The sequence below is a fragment of the Aotus nancymaae genome, unplaced genomic scaffold, assembly GCF_030222135.1.
Source record: "Aotus nancymaae isolate 86718 unplaced genomic scaffold, 86718_ANA_hifiasm-v0.15.2.pri h1tg000030l, whole genome shotgun sequence".
Classification (NCBI taxonomy): Eukaryota; Metazoa; Chordata; class Mammalia; order Primates; family Aotidae; genus Aotus; species Aotus nancymaae.
The window spans coordinates 10743997-10758863 of NW_026988443.1; the positions used below are offsets into that span (position 1 = coordinate 10743997).

Here is a 14867-nt window from a genome sequence, read left to right on the forward strand (position 1 = left end):
CCCACTGACCTCAGATCAAAGCCAGCAGTGTAGCATGGCATTCGCACTCTGGGCCCTGCCTACCCTTCTTCACCATTCCTCCTTTTGCCAACACTCCCCTGAAACCTACACTCACGGGCACACCATATTCCTACTCATCACACACTCCCTTAACATGCCTTGCATCTTCCTAGCTCTGTGGCCCGCTATGGGTTCTTTTCTCATCTTTGCATGACTTTCCTTCCATTTTTAGTCATAGAACCATGGTCATGCCAAGTATTCCATCCTCTGGAAACCTCCTCTTTCTGTTGTCCCCTGCCGTCCCCCATCTTCCCCACGCTGGGGCACAGCAGGCTAGAGATAGGAGAGGAGAAGAAAAATGAGGAAGGTAGGTGGGATCTTGAAAGTCAGAGAAGGAAAAGTCTTTTGAAAAAGCCACTTTCGCAAAAGCCTCCACCCCAACCCAGCAGAACCCTTTCACCAAGTGTGGAGACCCACCTTCAGAAAGAGAAAGCAATTTCACACGTTGGAAAAAGGCCCATGGCAGAAGAAAAGGAAAAGCCATCAGTTGGCTCTAGGTGCTTCAGAGATCCAGCAGGAAAGCCTGATCAAATGGGAGATTGGGACATTTCTGGGAAGTATATGGGCCCCAGCAGTCCCTGGCTGACACTCCTTTCTGAGGAGCAGGGCAGCCAGTTCTCCAAAAGGCTCAGGCCCTTGTTCACAGTCAACAAGAGCAGAAAGGTTGACTGTTCTAGGGCAGAGCAGGCTCATGGGTGTTTCTGCATCATTCACCTGGCAGGACAACATTTCCAATAGTGGCATCTTCTTTTCTGCCTTCAGCAACTATTTTCTGTTAGTGCAAAGTCTCAAACTCAAACACCTAGGCCAGGCAAGTGACAAGAGAGAATAATGTCATCTAGTAGGGACTGGAAGGAGCAGACTATGCCCATGACAAACAGGCACACCCTCTCCTGGGCTCCAGATGACTGTCATCAGATCCACTGACTTTTCTAGAAATGTCAGATATTGCAACTTTTACAGGAAGTCCGCTGTTATTAGAACATTTGCTCAATTTTCTTTCTTGTTTTTTTTTTTTGTTTTTTTTTTTGAGTTTCACTCTTGTTGCCCAGGCTGGAGTGCAATGGTGCAATCTTGGCTCACTGCAACCTCTGCTTCCCAGGTTCAAGTGATTCTCCTGCCTCAACCTTTTGAGTAGCTGGGATTACAGGTGTCCACCACCATACCCAGATAATTTTTGTATTTTTAGTAGAGATGAGGTTTCATCATGTTGACCAGGCTTGTCTCAAACTCCTGACCTCAGGTGATCTGTCCATCTTGGCCTCCCAAAGTGCTGGGATTACAGGTGTGAGCCACCATGCCTTGCCTGTCTGCTCAATTTTTAAAAACATGGTACAGTGCAAAAGAAACAAGGCCACCAGTGCCTGAACGCTGATGTATAGGTTCAGATTAAGCTCATTAACTCGGAGCAAATAAATATGGTCCTTAAGTCTGCAGGACTCCATCTCTTAGGCCAATAATGGATAATCTGCCATTTAGTTGGATTTTTCTGACTATGTAGATATTTGACTCTGCAGAAACTAGGTTTCAGTATGCAAGAATATCCACAAATATTTCTCTGTCCATTGCCTGCTTATTGCCCCTGGCAGTGAAAGCAGTGTCCATATTATTATTATTGTTTTAATTTCAAGACAAGAAGAGTTCTAAGACATCAGTTAGCCTTGTCTCAGTGCCACAATTTTGCAGTTCCGAAAACTGACGCCCAGGGAGGGGACACGCTTGTTCGGGTACACAGCACAAGTTGAAAATTCCATCAGCACCTCAGGGATATTTACGGATCATGCACACCCACATAAGTCTGGGTTTGTGTTTTCCCTGGTCCTCAAGAAAAATCCCACCAGGTTGCCAGATGTGCCGAGCTCAAGGGAGTCCAAGTAAGTGGTTTGCCAGAGATGAGAAGCAGGCCCAGTCTGGGGTGTAATCTGGCCTTCCCATCAGCCTCGTCTCTCCGCTCATAGGAGAAAAGAGGCTGGCGTGGAGGAAACTGATGTACAGTCACGTGCCACAGGAATCATGTCCTTCTGCGGACTCAGGCCACCTCCTCTCCCACCCTTCAGCTCATGTGAAGCCTCAGAACCCTGGAGCCCATGTGTGAGGGAGAAGCATCTACCTTGGCTGAGTCCTGTCCCTTCCCCTCTTCCTTCATTTCTTGTGGTTTCCCCTTTTCCTGGGGCCACTGTGGAAAGTAGGTGCTTGAAATATGCATTTCTGCTTTGTGTGTCATTTCTGCTTTCTTGTATTTCTTTACAGAAACTGCAGAAGAGAGGGCAGTGCTTACCTCAAAGGTATGAGGTTCTAATGGTGGAATTACAGTTTGCTTGGCCTTGAGGGACCTCCCAGTCAATGTCAGATGATAGCTCTCGAGGGACCCCTTTCTCCAGCTCCTGGGAAGCTTCCCCTGAAGCTACCAGGTGGCACATTGCCGGCGCATGGATGTGGACTGCAAGCCTGCAGTGCATCTCACCACGGGGCTGCATGCAGTGGAGTTTGTGCCTGGATGGACATCTGGACTTGGGAGATTTATGGGAACCCACAGGATGCTGCCAAAGGCTCTTTTTATGGGTAGTTGCAGCCGTGGAACAGAATACTACTGTGGTCAAGCACCCTGGAGACAGACAGAGCAGGGGCGCCTAGTTGGCTGTGCATCCAATAAATGGGGCAGTACTAACTAGTCCTAGTACTAGTACTTACCTCATAGAATTATTGCAAGGATGAGCTGAGATAATGAGGTGTTTCCAGAGGTGGAGACACCACGGGTAGTAATGAAAATCATTTGAAATAATGCATAGGCAAGGCATTAAATAGCACTGACTCAAACAGTAAGTGTATTACGTCCTTTTTAGCTCCCTTTGAATTCTCCTAATTACATCAAGAAAGTCTCCAGTTGATGCTATTGTGTCTTTAACACCTAACAAGTACTAATTATTTTTGTTGTTTTGTTCTCTGTGTTTTAACAAAGAGAGTGAAGACTTCGGGCTCAGAGTTCCACTGCAGGCAACAGTATCTAGGTAGAACTTAATACATATTTTCTTTTTTATTGGAATAATTTTTATGATCAGTGGTTTTCTATTCACAGAAGTAGTATAAAATTTTCTGTGTAAGTATGTGGATTTAAATTGTTTTTTTTTTATTTTTTTAATTGCATTTTAGGTTTTGGGGTACATGTGAAGAACATGTAAGACTGTTGCATAGGTACACATGTGGCAGTGTGATTTGCTGCCTTCCTCCCCATCACCTATATCTGGCATTTCTCCCCATGCTATCTCTCCCCAACTCTCCACCCCCTGCTGTCCCTCCCCTATTTCCCCCCAACAGACCCCAGTGTGTAGTGCTCCCCTCCCTGTGTCCATGTGATTTAAGTTTTAAAATCAGGTCCATTTAAAAGGGAAAGCAGCATTAAGTAGATAATAGCATCAGTAGCATTCAAATATGTCCAAAATTGTAAAAGGAGCCCACAGTGATGAAACTTCCAGAATCATTGAGATAATCCACATCAAGAGGTCAGCACAGTGATTATTATTACTATTCTGGTGTCAACTCAAGAGTTTCCACATCTAAAACGGATGGGACAAACTATGTAGTCTGGGCCCTTCCAACTCTGAGGATCCGGTAGTCCTTGCTTATTTAGTACCTCATTTTCCTCTGTCAGGTTCAAAGGCAGATTCTCTAATGAGAAGTGATCTTCATCAAATGCATTCTTGAGCTGCTCCTAAGGAATCCTGTCACTCTGGAAGTTGTTTGATGCAAAATATCTCTGGGGTCAGACAAATCAACTTATGCTTTCTGAGTCTCAGTTCCTCATCAGCAAAATGCTGTGCCTGATAGCACTAACCTCCGGGTTCTGTAGATTTTATAAGATTATGTAATGTCACACAAAATGTGAAAAAGTGACCGTGAGATATACGTCAACGTTCAGACAAGGCATTGAGTAATACTGACTCATATAGCAAGTTTCCCTATTGCATCAGTGAGAAAGTCGCCGTCTGGTACTAATACTGCCTAAATGCTTCTCTCACACCTGCCAAATAACCCTTTAATTAGGTAGAGAGCAAGGCCTCAAGGCCTTAGGCTCTTGGCAGACAGTAAGACCCAACTGGGATACTAGAGACAGGCCTAGAGGAATATGAATAATGTATCTCCACGTTAGCCCTGGGAACAGAACAGGAGCCAAGGGACAGAGGCATTTGGGCTGACCCCTGAAGAGACAGAAAGATTTCTCTAGGCAAAACATACCTAGAAAGATGTCCCAGGCATCAGGAAAAGCAATCCCTTAGAATCAGGAAGCCTTAGCCAGGTTTGTGCTACAGAGTCCTCCAGGGAGGTCCAAGGACACCCTCTCCCTGCCACCACTGCCCACTTATGAAATAATGTGGGTTTTAAAATGTGAGATAAAAATATTTGCATTGTTCTTGTTGATTTTTAAATTGTGATAAAATATACATGGATAAAACATATTATTTTAACTATTTCTAAGTGTACAGCTCAGCGGCTTTAAGTATTCACAGTATTGTACAGCCACCACCATATCCATCTCCAGAACTTTGTTTATCTTCCCAATCTGGAAATCTACACCCATTAACAATATCACTCACTATTTCCTCCTTTCCCATCTTGGGGCAACCGTCACTCTGCTTCCTGTGTGTGAATTTGACTGCTCTACATACCCCACGTGAGTGGAATCATATAGTGTTTGTCCTTTTTTATTTATCCTACGTATCCTGAGTCAGGCTTACTTCACCTAGCATAAAGTCTTCAAGGCTGATTCCAGAATAATGATGTTGCATGCGTAGAACTTAAAAAACAGCATTACAAAGAAAAGTTATATTAAATAATAGTTATCTAAATAATTATTTAAATTGATATAAAAATATATGGGCTCTTATTAACGATGATGTAAGAAGATACAAAGGTGGATCTACTCATCACTATAATTTCCAGATAGTAATGAGTCTATTTCAAGATCTCCTGTAACAACGATAATGAGATATGGAAATAACTGTGATAGCTACTGATGACAAAATCACAAAAGTCCCATGTAGTGTTGATACAATTTTGGTTTGTTGCCTGTATTTAGAATTGAAGGATATGCTAACTTTCAGTCGGAAGTTAGCAAAAATAAAAAATACAGTTTTTTCCCATCCAAGCTCACAGATGCTGATTTTTTTCCATGGACTCCTTAGAGGGCTTCTGTTCCATGGAACCCAGGTTAATAATCTTCACCCCATGGAAGGAGTATTTTTATTCTTCACCAGTTTACTTAATTCTCGGTCCAGAGGTGAGGCAAAGTCAGATCCTCACAGCTTCTAACTGGCCCCGGAAGCCAACCCATTGGCATGGACAGTGGACTAGGTTTTGGACACCAAACACCTTTCATTAACCCCCACCCACCAGCCCAGGTATTGTTTGAAAAGCAGTCTTGACAGGGAGTGATTAAAACAGAAGACAAGCCCGTTTCACTCCAAAAGCTGTTCCATTTGGCCTCATGGTTCATTTGTATTTGTTGTGCAACACCAACAAAAAAAATGCACTCAGATGCAGATGCAGGGAAGGCCCGAAACACAGGAGACACGCCACGTGTCTAGACAGCAATGTTCTAACCAACAGAGGAGACACACTGCCCTGTTCATAGCAGTTGCTTAATTTTTCTCATCTGCAAACAGGCTGTGGATTTCCAACCTTTAATTAAGATGCAGTTTTCTTTTCAAAAGCAACGTGTTCTAATAAATACCAGCTGAGCTGGGATAGAGGCGCTACAGAAATTACAGCTGCAGCTGAAAAGCCACGGAACTTGCAGCAGACTAACCATGAAGACCTTCAGGAAAGGAATAGTTTCCATGTGCTTTGGAGATGAGGACACGCCTCGTGGACTGTGCTCCATGGTTCAAAGCCAAGCCACGGCGCCAGTGCTGTGGATTCTGCCTTCTTGTACAGAGAGAGGACAGAAAGAGGCAGAAAGACAGTAAGGCAGGATATCAGTTTAAATGACCTCTGCCTTGAAGTTCGATGACATTAAAATCAAGGAGGTACTCAGAGAAAGGTGAGAAGTGTTCTTACCACAGCTGAGATCATTGGCTTTGCAAAAGGGAGTTCTTAGAAAAGAAAATGTTTCTGCAGATTGAAATGTCTTGGTATTTGAATGTCTTAGTGTCCCTGTGGCCCTCCCTCTACACTTAGTGTTGCCAGATAAAACACGAGATGTCCAGTTAAATTTGAACATCAGATTAATAATGAATAATTTTTAGTGTAAGTATATCCCATGCAATAAGCTAAAAATATACAAAAGCATCATTTGCTGTTTATCTGAAATTCAAATAATTAACTGAGTGTCCTGTATTTTTATTTACTAAATCTGCCAACTATACTCCCACTCAAACCACAGCTTTTCTTCCAGATCCACTTTCCTCTGGTTTTCGGTAAAGGAATGCCAGGCCAGCTTGGCACAGACTATGGTCATCTTAGACAGTCAGCATAATAGTTAAGAACATCAACTTTGGAGTCTTAAAGACTTAAAGTAGCTTTCTACTCAAGCTTGTCACTTTTTGATGGGTTGATCTCGAGAAGGTTTCTTGGCCTCCCAGGGCCTCAGCTTTGCCCTCTGCCGAATGGGGAGAATGAAAATCTGGGCTGATGTTCAGCCATATCCAATAGTACAAAATTCATACCAGTAGTTTAAAAATTAAAGCATTGCCCAGGCTAGTTGGCAAATACCTTCCCAATCTCCCTTTCATTGTGCCAGACACCCTGGCTCCTCCCCACCACTTTTCTCATCTAGCAACAAATACCTGGCACAGTCAGGGATCTCAAGGACCCTATTCTAGTGTTTTACTCAGTGTTCTTTCTGACTGGCAAGTATCTGTGGCTTATTGATAGTTAAATAAATTGACAACCACTCCTGTTAGGAATACCCACCTCTAAGGTTGTTGTAAGGTGTAGGTGAAATAATGTGAAAGAATTGTTATACAGGGTCTGACCCAGAGATCTCTCTCACACACACACAAAATGAATGAATGAATGAATGAATGAATGAATGGATGGATGAATGAATGAATCCCTGTGCTACTTAGAAGGAAGAGCCTTGACTTTGTTTTTTGCACACATGACAAATCATTTTCTTTCTCTCTCTCTCTCTCTCTCTCCCCACCCCACCTTCTTGCTCTCCCTTTATCTCTCTCAATGAGTTATAACCATTAATTATACAGGCTTTAATAAATCTTAAAGATCATTCAACTTCTAGTTCAGTTTCTTCCTCTTTACATGGAGGAAAACTTCGATCAGGCATAATTTACTGACTTCCCTATCTAAACATGTCCACCTTTATGCATTGTTGGTTTGAGGGATTGTTGGAAAGATCTTTTGCTCAAAAACATTCCTTTCATCCAACTGCCACAAAGCCTGAAATTTCACCATTAGCATTTTAGCCATCTTTAAAAATTGAACTAACGCTTATGCTTATCAAGGTATTTCTCAAAGCCCACTCTCTTTAAGCTAAAGATGACACAGGGTCATTCTAAGAACCTCAAGCGCTGGACTGGGAGGTGGTAAAAAAGAGATTATGAAAGAAGTTGAAAGGAGATCTGGGACATGCCAAAGACACACGCATCCAACTTTAAAACTGTGTGACAGGCTGACTATGCATTAGATTGTCCCACTGGGGCAGTTGTGCATTTGTGCTGTTGCATAATACAGAAGGACAAAAAGCATAAATACTAACTGATCACTTCATTCAAAAGAACTTCCGACAAGGAAGCCAGACCCCTTGATGCTGCATTACGCTTAGGCAATGCCAGAAGTCGTTTTTATGTTGTTGGTCAAGGGTTTTTCAGCTGGATGCCTGGAAATGTTTTTCACAGATCTACAAAGCTTGGATCATACAACAAAGCCTCAAAATATACAGGGGCAAAAATGTAGCTGGGATCGTATCTATTCACATGTACAAATTGCTTCCACCACTGGGTTAGTGCTAACTGCTGGAGTCCAGCATCCCCCGTATTAAGATGTATCTTTATCTGCTGACAGTTGAATTTGATCCATCTGCATATCATTTTCAGGACAGGTCTTGGGAGCTAACCAGTTGCTGGTATAGGCTAGTCTGTTTCCTCCAAAACACAATATTGTCATGCACTGTGTAATGACATTTTGGTCAATGACAGGCTGCACATGTGATGGTGCTTCCATAAGATTGTAATAGAGCTGAAAAATTCATATCACCTAGTGACACTGTAGCCACTGTAACATCGTAGTGCAATTATGTTATTTTTTATGAAGTTAGCATGGCCTAAGTGTCCAGTGTTGATAAAGTCTACAGTAGTGTTTGGTAATGTCCTAGGCTTCACATTCGCTCACCACTCAACTGACTCACCAAGAGCAATTTCCAGTCCTGCAAGTTCCATTCACAGTAAGTTCCCTATACAGGTGTACAATTTTCTATCTTTTATACCATAATTTTACTGTATCTTTTCTATATTTACATATACAAATGCTTACCATGGTGTTACAATTGCCTATAGCATTCAGTGTGGCACATGCTATACAGGTTTGTAGCCTAGGAGCAAAAACTATACAATATAGCTTATACCAACTAGGTTTGTATAAGTACACTCCATGAGGTCAGCACAATAATGAGATAGCCTCATGATGCATTTCTCAGAACACATCCCCAGCCGTCAGCCTCACATCACTGTAAAATACACCATCCAATAATTTGACTGATTTGTTTAGAAGATGAGAATCTAAAAAAAAAAAAAAAAAAAAAAATGAGAATCTTAAAAAAGCTTCTGGAAAAACAGGGGTTAAAATTCTGGCATTTTTCTTCAAACATCAGTATCTGTGATATTAATTGCCAATGGATGATCACCAAATGAGGAAGGATCTTCCCATCAGTCTAATTAGTTTCATTGTCTTTTTTTTCCTGAATTCCATTGTATTCCACTCTACCCTTCGGCTGCCTGTTTTAATTAATTTTGCCCCGCATTCAAAGGTTTTGCTTTTGTGCCTCTCTGTTTGATTTAAATTCCTTTTCGCAAATAAATAAATATATAACTATCAAAGCTAATGAGGCTCTGAAGATTTGAGATGTAAATATCATATGCAGATTTTTTTTGGGGTCCCAGCTCAGCGGAAGACCAAAAATAAAACTTGAAAGTTTGATTAAGAAATCTCAGGCTCCTCCTTCCACGCCTCCCTCCAGACAATCTTTCCGCTGGCATTTTCAGTTATTTGACCAAAAAAAAAAAAAAAAAACAGGCCCCCCACACCCAAAACCTCAAGAGCAATCTCCTTTCAAGACTGGCTCAGATGGGCACGGGATTGTGCTGAGCTGCTATTTAAGATCCATCCCCGACTGACAGATTCATGTCTGTCCTGAGAGGTCTGTGTGTGTCAATGCATACACTCACCACACACACACCCCTTCATATGCATCCATAGAGACACACAATTATTTTCACACACAAACTCACCCATATTCATACACAGTGCACTCATGCCCACTCACCAACGAAAACTCAAAACACACATATTTTCACACATGCAAATTCGTCTATATTCATACACACATAACCTCATGCCTACTCAACAATGAAAACTCACAACACACACATATCCTCACATGCGAACTCACCCATATTCATACACACATACCTTCATACACACTCACAATACACATATTTTCACACATGCAAGCTCACCTATATTCCTACACACATAACCTCATGCCCACTCACAACACAAACTCACAACACACACATTTTCACACATGCAAACTCACCCATGTTCATGCATACATACCCTCATACACATTCACCAACACAAACTCACAACACACACATTTTCACACTCTTACCTGTACAAACTCATACGCTGGCTGATATAGACATACTCACCCATACGTCAGTAGACTCACAAATTCTGCATGCATTCACACACAGATTCCATATGCATACACATTCTCCCACACACCTGACACATACATCATGCTTTGGCAGCTCAAGCTTCCAGTTTCAAATCTGTGTCACTTCCAGTACATTCTCCCACATACCCTCAAAAGAGATCTCTGCAAGAAATTCCAAGACTCCCCCATCCCCCTCCCAGCCTGCCATCATCCTTTTAGGTGTATTCAGGGGCAGCCTGGGGCACAGTTATTAAACTGTATCCCAAAGAGCTCTTCCACTTTGCAATCTGCTTTTTCCTGAGATCGTATCCTTTACTGAGAAAGTCTGATTCATTTCCCAGAAATTTTTATCTGCTATTAATCTTTCAGGATATAGTTAGTGTTGTGATATTTTCAGATATTGTTTTCGGGTGGCAGGGGGAGGGGAGGGCAGATTTCACGTGGCCGTCCCCTGGCAGTTTCAGAGATTACTCAGTGCTTATAAGCAGCTCAGAACTGTGTGACAGCATTTCCATGCAAGGGACTTACAATCATGTTTCATTAATTCGACGTGAATGAAGCCTCATTTCTGGCCTTGAGGAGCTTAAGATGTATGTGAAATTAATAACAGAACAGATGTCTTCACAATTTGGTTCCTCTGGAAAAAAAAAAAAAAGGAACCTGATTACTTTGAAAACTTCAATGCTTTAAAATGCAGACCCAGGGAGTTTTTACTCCAGGGTAAAGAGTTATGCCTTGATATCGTCCACATCTCAGAACTAAGTGGAATTTAAATGTCAGATTTATATTAAATAGTCATATTCCCCATCATGGCATATAATAAACAACAGCTTATTACTTTTATTAATAAGATGTGTTGGACATTTAAACTAAAGCTTTGGAGATAAAGCCACAGCTCCTGAGCAGGAGGTGCTGGGGAGACACAGGGGATGTGTGGGGGAATATTCAGGCAGCCTGGTTTTTAGCTTGCTTTCTGATAATTTAATCATTGATTTCTCACAGGAAAACAAAATGCATCTGTGCTCACACAAAACTCACCACTTTATAAAGAAGTTGAGCCGTCTCCCATGGATGTGTATGCCGGAGGCCGAATGCTCTGTTTCACAGGACACTTGAAGTCCTGCCTCTTTATTTTATTATTTCTTCCTGCTTGAAATCTTGTTTCTTTATCTAGGCTTCTGTGACACTAAGTGCCTCTCGAGCTGAATTTTAACACTCCTCAGGGCGTTAGTGTGACTGCACACCAGGGGGGCTGGGTTTTTATTTCTGAAAGTCCAAAGAGGAACAGTGTAATGGAAAGATTACCCAAGGGGAAGTTATTCTGGAGGAGCAGGAAGAGAGAACAAAGGCCCCCAGGCACATGGCCAGGAGTTGCCCTTGCCCTGGCTAGGCAAGCGAATGAAGTTTTCAGGGGAAAGGGGTGCTAACTGGGGAAGCCCAGGATTCACATGTTAGGTCTCAGAATCTGGTCTACTGTAATGACCATTACAACCGCTGTAATGACCCTTCTGTCTTTCAACGCCACTGTGTGTCCTTGAAACTGTCACTTTCCCCGCTTTCCACCACAGGGAAAGCAAGAGCATTGAACCAAATGATCTGCCAGCTTCTCACTTTGACATTCTCCATGTCATCTGAATTCGGCTTCCACAACATTTATTTTACTACGTCTACCTACTCCTCTCCACCTCCTTCCTCTCAAAACTGGACTGGGTGTGAGGTGCCATGGTAGTCAGTCACCTCTGCAGATTGCCCTAGATATAATGATCAAAAGAAGCTCAAAGGGCAGGGGTCTTCTCTGGTCCCAGCTCTCCGTACAGGCGTGGCCTTGGGTAAGATACATGGTGTGGGCACCAGGTATGGTGGCTCACAACTATAATCCCAGCACTTTGAGAGGCGAAGGTGGGAGGATTGCATGGAGTTTGAGACCAGGCTGGGCAACATAGTGAGACTCTGATCCCACAAACGAACAACAAAAAAATGCAGGAATAGTGGCACATAGCTGTAGTCCCAGCTACCAGGGAGGCTGAGCTGGTATGATCGCTTGAGCCCAGGAGGTCAAGGTTGCAGTGAGCTGTGACTGTGCCACTGCACTCCAGTCTTGGTGACAAAGCAAGAGCCTATATCAAAAAAAGAAAAAAAAAAGATACACGGTGTGTTTGACCCTCAGATTTTTCACGTGAAAAGGGATGGAATGACCTTCACCCAGGACTGTTGTGAGAATGATGCGAGCTGCTGCACATGTGTTTGGTACAGAACATAGCACCTCTTGTTAGTATTCCCAGCTAAGGAATGTGAAGGAGAGAGGTATCCAGGAGTGACTGCACTTTCGGAAACTCCCTGAACTGCCACAGTCCCCAGCACCACTGTTGAAGAAGGATTGTCTAAGTCTTCTGTATTCTTGACTAATATGGGGGCTGCGTGTGCACAGCAGTGGAGACCAGGCCAGGATGCAGAAGGTAGGCCCCACCCGAGGGATTGGGGGCAGCTCGGTGTCAGGCACTTGTCACCCCAGATGTGCATCCCAATGGCGCTATGTAGCCCCATAATCACTGCATAAGGTCACCACACAGCTCCAAGTGACAGAATCCCAAGCCAAATAGGTTTAAACAAAGAACAGCAACAGCAGTCAAGTTTATTCGGTTATAGGAGAGAAAAGTACAGAGGTGTCTGGCCAGGATCACCTGGATCCAAGTGCTCCAGCAACGACCCCTGGGCTCCGTTTCTGTCTCTCTGCTCCACATTTGGCTGTGTTGGTTCCACACTCATACAGATGCCTCGTGGTAGCAAAAAGGCTGCCGATGCTCCAGCTCCACATATTTCTGGGATTGGGTCCCCTGGGAAACAGCATCTGTTCTGTCCCTAGAACAAAAGCCATGGGTCATCTCTATGGCTCTGAAAGGGTCCCTTGCCCTCGTGGAGCCAATCACAGTGGTCAAGTTTACCTGCCCGCCTGGAACTAAGGATAGATTCCTTCTGGCCCATTTTACCCAGACTTCAGAGCCAGGGAAACTGAATGGAGGCCTGGGTGGGGGCAAAATCGTAGGTCTGTATTACCAGGTGACTCAGCAAACCCTTGCATTTCAACAGTGAAACTAAGAGACGAGGTGAAATCTGGCCAAAGTCACACAGCAAAGTCACTGGCAAAGCCAAGGCTGTGACCCGGACCTCTCAGTTTGGAAATTCCTGCATTGTACCACCTGGGATTAGTGGAACCTGTTTCCCCCATTTCCTATGTCTTCCCCCCAACCCCGCCCTGAGGGGAAAGAGACAAGGAAAGCCAACACTGTAACAAGCACACGCCCATGTGAGCACACGCGGGCGCACGCACGCACGCACACACACACACACACACCTCATGAGCAAAGATCACAGCCCTCCATTAGCAAGCTCGTGCCAGAGTAACCACAATTTACCTTTTCTTCTTTTGTACATCCCTCATCACTGGAGAGGTCTCTACTGAGTCCAGCACAAAGTTAACACTCAATAAATGTCGCTATTATTATTGTCGTAATTATTATCTCTCATACTATGAATTACTCCCTCCTACACTCTCCTTGGCCTAATCTGTTAATTTACATTGAGGCACAAATGATTAAGCAAAAGGAGTATGAATGACCAAGCAGAAGGACCAAGGGAGTCGGCATTTTTAATAAAAGCCAGAGCCTGAATTCAGCAAAAGATATGAAAGTCCTAATAATTATTAATGTGCATAGCTCTTTCCAGTTTGCAGACCACTTTCTCATTCATCACCTCATTTGATTTTTAAAAAACAAAACCAAAAAAACAACCCACTGACTGAAATTAGGAGAGAATTATTTCCAACCACAGATAAGAAAGCCAAACACTTCCAAAGAAACGTTTAGCTAAAGTTTTCCAGGTACTAACTGGGAGAACTGGGATAGAACTGGAGTCCTAGTTTAGAAGCTTTTTACTAAATGTACGTGTGTATGCATGCATGCACATAAGCATCCACACACACTCATATTGTTAGAAATACAGGTCTGGAGTGGTGACTCATGCCTGCAATCCTAGAACTTTGGGAGGCCAAGGTAGGAGGATCACTTGAGGCTAGGAATTCAAAACCAGCCTGGGAAACATAGCAAGACCTCATCTCTACTAAAAATAAAATAATTAGCAGGGCATGATAGTGCACATCTGTAGTCTCAGCTACTTGGGAGGCTGAGGTGGGAGGATCACTTGAGCCCAGGAGTTGGAAACTGCAATGAGCCATGATTGCCCCACTGCACCCCAACCTGGGCAACAGGGCAGCCCTTTTTCAAAAAAGGAAAGAAAAGAAGAGAAAAGAAAGAGAAGGGAAGAAAAGAGAAGGGAGAAAAAAGGGAAGGAAGGAAGGAAGAAGAAAGAAAGGAAACAAGAAAGTGAGAGGGAAAGAAAGAAAGAGAAGAAAGGAAAGAAAAAGAAAGAAAGAGGAAGAAGGAGGAGGAGGAAGGAAGGAAGGATGGAAGGAGGGAGGGAAGGAAGGAAGGAAGAAAGGAAAGAAGGGTGGGAGGGAGGAAGGAAGGAGAGATATTGCAACACAAATAAACGGTGTATCTAAAAGCTCACCAAGTCATGAACACTCATAGGGCCTTACTTAAACATTACTCATGCCCTGATTTAACTTTGCATAAAAGTATTAAAAGCTCTTTGGGCCACAGATCTTTAAGTCATGTATGAAATAAGCTCCATTTCCTACCCACCACCAATCATTACCACCTGCAAGGCCACCACGTTGATCTCTTCTCCTACCTCCCACTTTTATTTATCTCAATTATATTGTAGATTTTTTTCCCTTTGCTAACAAGAACTCTATTCAAGTCAATGATCTGATCTCCTAGAAGGCAGTTACTATCTCCATTTCACTGACTAGGAAGCAGAGATTCAGAAAGAGTTTAAGTAACGTGTCTGAAATTGTACA

At 43.1% G+C, this 14867-nt stretch overlaps 1 long non-coding RNA gene across 1 annotated transcript; it reads right to left on the reverse strand.

Moving 5' to 3' along the window:
* Positions 1-5786: 5786 nt before the first annotated feature.
* Positions 5787-11153, reverse strand: LOC105714069 (uncharacterized). Its single transcript, XR_001106732.3, has 3 exons — positions 10988-11153; positions 10478-10586; positions 5787-8789 (listed from the first exon to the last, which is right to left on the reverse strand). It is a non-coding gene; the product is annotated as an uncharacterized LOC105714069 (long non-coding RNA).
* Positions 11154-14867: the final 3714 nt, after the last annotated feature.